The sequence below is a fragment of the Zea mays genome, chromosome 6, assembly GCF_902167145.1.
Source record: "Zea mays cultivar B73 chromosome 6, Zm-B73-REFERENCE-NAM-5.0, whole genome shotgun sequence".
Lineage (NCBI taxonomy): Eukaryota > Viridiplantae > Streptophyta > Magnoliopsida > Poales > Poaceae > Zea > Zea mays.
Window position 1 is genome coordinate 78,169,119 of NC_050101.1, and position 6,305 is coordinate 78,175,423.

Sequence of the window (6,305 nt, forward strand, 5' to 3'; positions counted from 1 at the left end):
TGTGGTTGGGAGAATCCTCGATTCAGGCTGCCGGTTAAAGACGGTGGTTAGATTCGAGTTTTATTTGTCAGGTTGCACTAGTTATCGCTGCTTGCAGCAAGTTATCTTGGCTTCTTTGAAGCTAGTTATCTGAAGATTGATCCTACGTCGTGAAGATCGGGCATCGTGACGCATCACTAGGGATCTAAATCTATGCGGGTCATGCAGTCTGGGGTACCATAGTCGAAGCGACCATGGGGCGGTGAACGGTAATGGTGCTGAATCCCGACAGGGGCGGGAGAACCAACATCCAGATAGTGGCGTGCTGCGCACTCAGCACGCAATTCCGCAACCTCCGCCCGAACCTTGCCCAACTCGTCAAGGGCGTGGTCCAACTCTGTGTTGAGCACGACAGCCAAGTTGACCATGTTGTTCAGCCTAGGATTGCCCTCACCAACTGGCGAGGCAATCACACCTCCTGCACTGCCGGTCGAACGGCGAGGGTAGTACTTCAGGTCAAGGCCATTAGCTACCCCGCTAAACAACGAGCAATACTAAGGAAGTGCATGTCGTGCTGCATCTTGCATGGCTGCCTCGGCAGTATCCCTCTAAGTAATAGAATAGTGCTCTAAGAAGGCTTCTGCGCCCCGAAGATCATCGTCCGGAGGGCGCACCAAACAAGTAGCCTCCCACTGGTCCGGGTATAGCATGCGACGATGCTGGTAGACTATACAACGGTACTCGATAGACCATGTGTGTCGGTCGAAGGCCCGACGCAACAGGGTATCGAGAGCGTCGTGGAAGTGACACCCACGAGCGGCGTCACAAGGGTCTAGCGATATGTAAAGCCCAAAAATATGTATAAGAAGAAAAAATATATAAATAAACATGTTTATAAGTGGGTGTTTTGGGATCATGGAACCCTTAGAGACTATCTAGTTCTCTTTTCTATGTGCATATTCAATTAATGGGAATATATTGATCACATAACAAATAAAAACTAAAATATGCATTTCATGCTGAGGTTCTTGTATTGTTGCATTCAAATATGTGATACAAGTTTAAGTTTAAAAATTAGTATTTGAAAATGGAAGGAAGAAAGAAAGGAACATAATATACACTAAGGAAATATACATATAGATATGAATAAATATATCATTTTAGGCTAGTAGTTTTATTTGAACACTTGGTTCCTGTGTGAAACCTATAAACAATTTTGACTTCAAATTATGAATTGAGTAGGAATACGAAATTAGAAGATAGGAATGATAAAAGAAAAAAAATAAAAACCTAGTTGGGCCTGCTACCTAGCTTTCAGCCCACTTGCAGCATATCCCCTGCGAGCGGCCCAGTCCCTCTACTTCCCTGTGGGCCCAGCCACCTATTCCGCACAGCCTGCGGGCTCACTACTATTGACTCCCTAGCTGCCGTATTTTGTGCACTGACGGATGGGCCCGCGAATCAGCCGTCTCACGCATGCGCCTACCCTGACGTGGTGCTGACTGGTGGGGTTGTGCTATCAGCAGGTCACTACGCGCCCAGGTCGGGGTCTTCTCTAAGTTGCCGACCAAATCCTCCCCTTCTCTATGCGGCTGGGCAGGGAATCCTCCTTGCTCGCCCTCATTCCTACTCCCTCCGCTTCCCCAAAGGCGCCTCAGCGCCCAGCCATGGCGCCCCGGTGGCTAGCCATGCCCTAGCCCACTCGCCACCCAAGCCCCTCCCCGTCAAGCTCCGGCAGGATCATCTTCTCCTGTATACAATAGCGGTGCGAATCACACGGCCGCCGAGACCAATAGGGCGGAGCTCGCGCTGGGATTTCCGGGGAAAGGTCGCGCGCGTAATCCGCTGCTCTTGGCTCGCCTGTGCCCGCCGCCTGAAAACTCGTCGGGCACGAATCCATTGCGAAGAACGAGTTGCTGTTATGGTTGTTAGGATTTGAGCGAATCTATAGCGATTCGGTTGTGCGGTCTAGCACGTTTTTGCCGCCTCTACCTATATAGTCTTTCCGTGGCCCTTCCCCTGTAGCTCGCCCAACCAAACCACCTTGATCCAAACCATCATCATCGAGCGCAGGGGGAGATCGAACGGGAAAGCGACCGAGAGGAGAGAGGGCAGGGGGATCGCCGCCATGGAATCCTGTTTGCAAAGCTATCCAGGCCAAAGGAACTGGCCATGGAGGTTCACGGGTTCCCTTGGGCTCTGGTCAGGGCCTCACCAAGTTGATTGGATGTCTGTGGTATTCGGAATTGCTCAACGGAAAGTATGGCCACCACCATGCTGCGGGTCCTCGTGGTCTTGATCCTCGGATGCTCTAATCCTTAGGTAAGGTCCCCAGACATCTTCGCTATTATCATAGCACCGTTTAGAATCAATCGGATCGAGGGTTTGATCTCGAGTGCGCGGTGTCGGCATTCTCCGGCGGACCCTCCTCCGTGGGCTAGGCGCCTCCGCCGTCGGCCAGGTTCGCATTAAGAAGACGCACCTGTGGCCGTTAATTAGGTAGCTTGCGGCCACGATTAAACGCGGGGAATGGTTTGGGATCAAGGTTGGTGCGCCGTTCAATCACGATCGTGCGCGCAGGATCCCATTCTGTTGTTTTAGGTCCTGGCCATAGGCTGGTGATCCTACGACTCCGGTTGCATACCGGTTTGGATTGGGCTAGTTCTAATCTAGGCCCTCGGCTTTTGTTCGGATGACCCTAACTGACTCATACCCCTTCACCGAGGCAACTTTCTAAAGAGCCCCTCGGTTTTCACATAGTAAACCCGCCATCCAACCTAGTTATAAAGTAAATACAGAAAGGTCCTGATTTTTACAGAATAGACCCTGTACTTCTCAGAAATAGTGTGAGCAGGCCAGAACTCGAAGGAATTGAATAAATGAATAGAGAAAATATTTTCCTGGTATAAAATTAAATCTAGAATTTGTTTAATTCCTAGAAAATTCATTTTTACTCCGTTTTGATCCATTCCAATTGCATTAGTCTCACAATAATATTTATTATCATATGGTGACTTTGTTTTGTCATGAAATATAGGTTAAAATGTTGCACTTAGTCTATTCTATATTTAACCACGTGGATCTTCAGAAAACCATAACTTCTTAATCGTAACTCCGAATTTAGTAATTCTTGGTCCTACGATCTCGTTATGCAGCGTAGAATATTCTTATGCAGTTTGTTCTTATGTTTGGTGTGATGTTAATTTTGCGTATACACTGTTTGTTTGTATTGCTACGACTAGCGCGAGGTTACGAGTCACTTGAAGAGCAAGTTGGTACCTGGAATCTCAAGTCCCAGGCAAGTTATGCCCTTGATCACTTCTTTTTACCCATTCATGTTCTGATTAATCATAATGATCTGCATAGGTTAATTTTGATGGGACCCAATAGGTTACCCTAGTTTTACTATCTTTATACCTTGTTACCACTGAATATTTTTGGGTAGTACTTGTTATTGCTTATTGTGGTTTTGGGTATGGAGATACACTATTCATGCTTTCATCTTTACTATCTATTTGTTATTACTGTTCATGATAAGATCATTATATTAATGGAAACATGGAGAACCACCCGAGAAAACAGTGCTACCACAAGGGTTTAATGGGACGCCCTTGGCTGATTAACTAGGAAAGCTAGTGGATGACTACCTTACTCGAAAGGGGCAAGGGCAGTAGGGGAGTGGTCAGTGTAGGGAGGTCCTTGGTTGATTTTGCTGCGATGGCGGTCAAGCGAGGGATTCCTGCACTGGAGCTTCCTATAAACTGTAACGAGTTTTTTGAAGCTAGTGGAACTTTGTAAAGGCCTCGTAGTGTTACCCTGCCTCGCCTCCTCGGTAGAGGTGTATGGGATTGGCTGTCTCTTGGCAGATGGGTAACATGACTTCTGGGTAAATATGTGCAACCTCTGTAGAGTGTAAAACTGGTATACTAGCCGTGCTCACGGTCATGAGCAGCTCAAACACTCACATGATTAACTTATGGAACTAAATTCAATTTGTCATATGCATTGCATCGCAGGTGATGTTGTTATTTTTGTTCTACTACTTAATTGGGTTTGGTATTTTCTTATACTTAGTAACTGCTAATAAAATTTTGACCAACTTTAAAAGCAATGCTCAGCTCTAACCATCCTCTTTGGTAAGCCTTACACTTAACATGAGTCTTCCACCTTTGGCGAGTTCATGCACATTATTCCCCATGACTTGTTGAGCAATGAACGTATGTGAGCTCACTCTTGCTGTCTCACACCCCCCACAGGTCAAGAACAGGTACCACAGGATGAGGCGCATGGAGGATGCTGATATGTGTTCATGAGAGGTCTAGACCGTCGTCTCCCAGTCAACTTTGGGTTGCTGGACCGTTGTCTCCTTATAATGTAATTATTTATTTATTTTGTACAGAACTACTATTATATAGTAAAGATGTGTCATTCGATCTTGTGCCATGATTCATCATATGTGTGAGACTTGGTCCTAGCACACCTGGTGATGATGTTCACGCCCGGGTCTTGGTGCCCCGAAACCCGGGTGTGACACGATCCATCCCTCCGGGTCCGGCTCCTCCGAGAGCTCTGTGTCGTGGCTCGAACTGCCACCGGCGTCGTCATCGTCATCGTCTCCATCTCTGTCAAGGTCTCCTCTAGCAGCTGGGATGCCCTGAGGTGGTGTAGGGGGCATCTTTGGCTGAGGTGCAGGGGAAGGCAGCCTCTCAGACTCCACCTCCTGCTGAGGCGAGGGGGAAGAGTCCTGCTGCTCCTGCTCCTGGTCCTGGCGTCGGCGCTCCTACTCCTCGTGCAGGCGACGATGCAGTCTGTCCAAGTGACTGGACTGACCTGACACCGTGCAACGCAGTGGACGCTCCACCATGTGAGAAGGCAAAAATGGGATCACAGACTTACGTGAAGTGCACCTAAGATGAGCCATCTACACAAGACATCGTAAGCACAAGAGTAAGAGTAGAACTATTAGACCAGAAAGTAAACAGAAAGAAAAGTGAGACAAAACTTTTGAGATAAGTAAATAACATAGAGTTGGTCAAGATGACCAACTTTTGAAAAGACTCTAAGGTCAAGGTAAGAGTAAGGGTCTATAGTCCTTAGGGTAACCATTCTAGTCTAGGTTAGCGGTCCTACAGTCAGCAAGGCTTTGATACCACTTATGTTACACCCGGTTTTGGAAGGCAAACCGAATGCAAACCATGTACGTGCCAGGATCAGAAACTCACGTACACAGCGATTATATAATTGGACATCATCACACAATGCTTGAAATAAATAGCGGAAAGGTACTTAATTACATCAAGATGTCAAAGACATCCACAGAGTCTATTACATAACCATTGTTCAACATAATTATCAAAGTGCGGAAATATGAAACGTAGATGCTAAGCCTACACAGGCAGCTGACTGAGGGTTTGCCACTACGAAAGAACTAGAACTCGTCATATTCCTGGAACTCCTTGAAGTCATCCATGTTGCCAGCATCACCTCCTGAGCATTGAGTACACTTGGGACAACCTGGGGTGGGGTGGTTTGTAAAGCAAGGGTGAGTACACATCAACGTACTCAACAAATGTCTCATTTGGCTAAAGTGGACTAGCTGTATATGGAGTTGAGGTTAAGCAGTTGCTTTTAATTTGTCAAGTATTTATTACTAGTAGTAGAGCCAAGTTTTAGTAATAAACCCAGTTATTACCCAGTAGTCCCTCCTCAAAAGAGGAAATACCAGAGATCTGATTTATAACATCTTTATTAATCATCATCATAAAAGTATCCAAAGTTCTTCTAATCAAAGAGGATCCCAAGGCTGCTCTTAACCGTGAGCTTGGCTGATATACCAGTTTTTAACACTCTGCAGAGGTTGTACACTTTACCCACAAGTCGTGATCCCTTTCCAGCCTAGGTTGTATAGACCCGATCTTCACTACCAAGGTGAATGGCCAGGGATACACTACGTAGCCTTTACAAAGACTCACCTGGTGCATAGCTGCTCATTAGGTTTCGCCAGTCATACAAACACAGTACACCTCCCCAAGGTGGGTGACTAACAAAACCAAATCAAAAGAACCTCTACACCCCAACCTTGGCAGAGCGAGCACTACGCCCCGGCCCCCATTGACGGCCCTCCGACAAAGCCAACTACACCCCCAGGTTCATCTAATTAATCAACTAAGGGTGTCCCATTCCACCCTCATGGTTGTACTGTTATCTCGGGTGGTCACTCCACGAACAGGTCCTTACAGAGAGGTACTCAGGAAAAAGGCCTGAGCCCCCTAAGGTATCACAAGATCATCCACATAATCAGGATAACAACATCATATTATAAATGT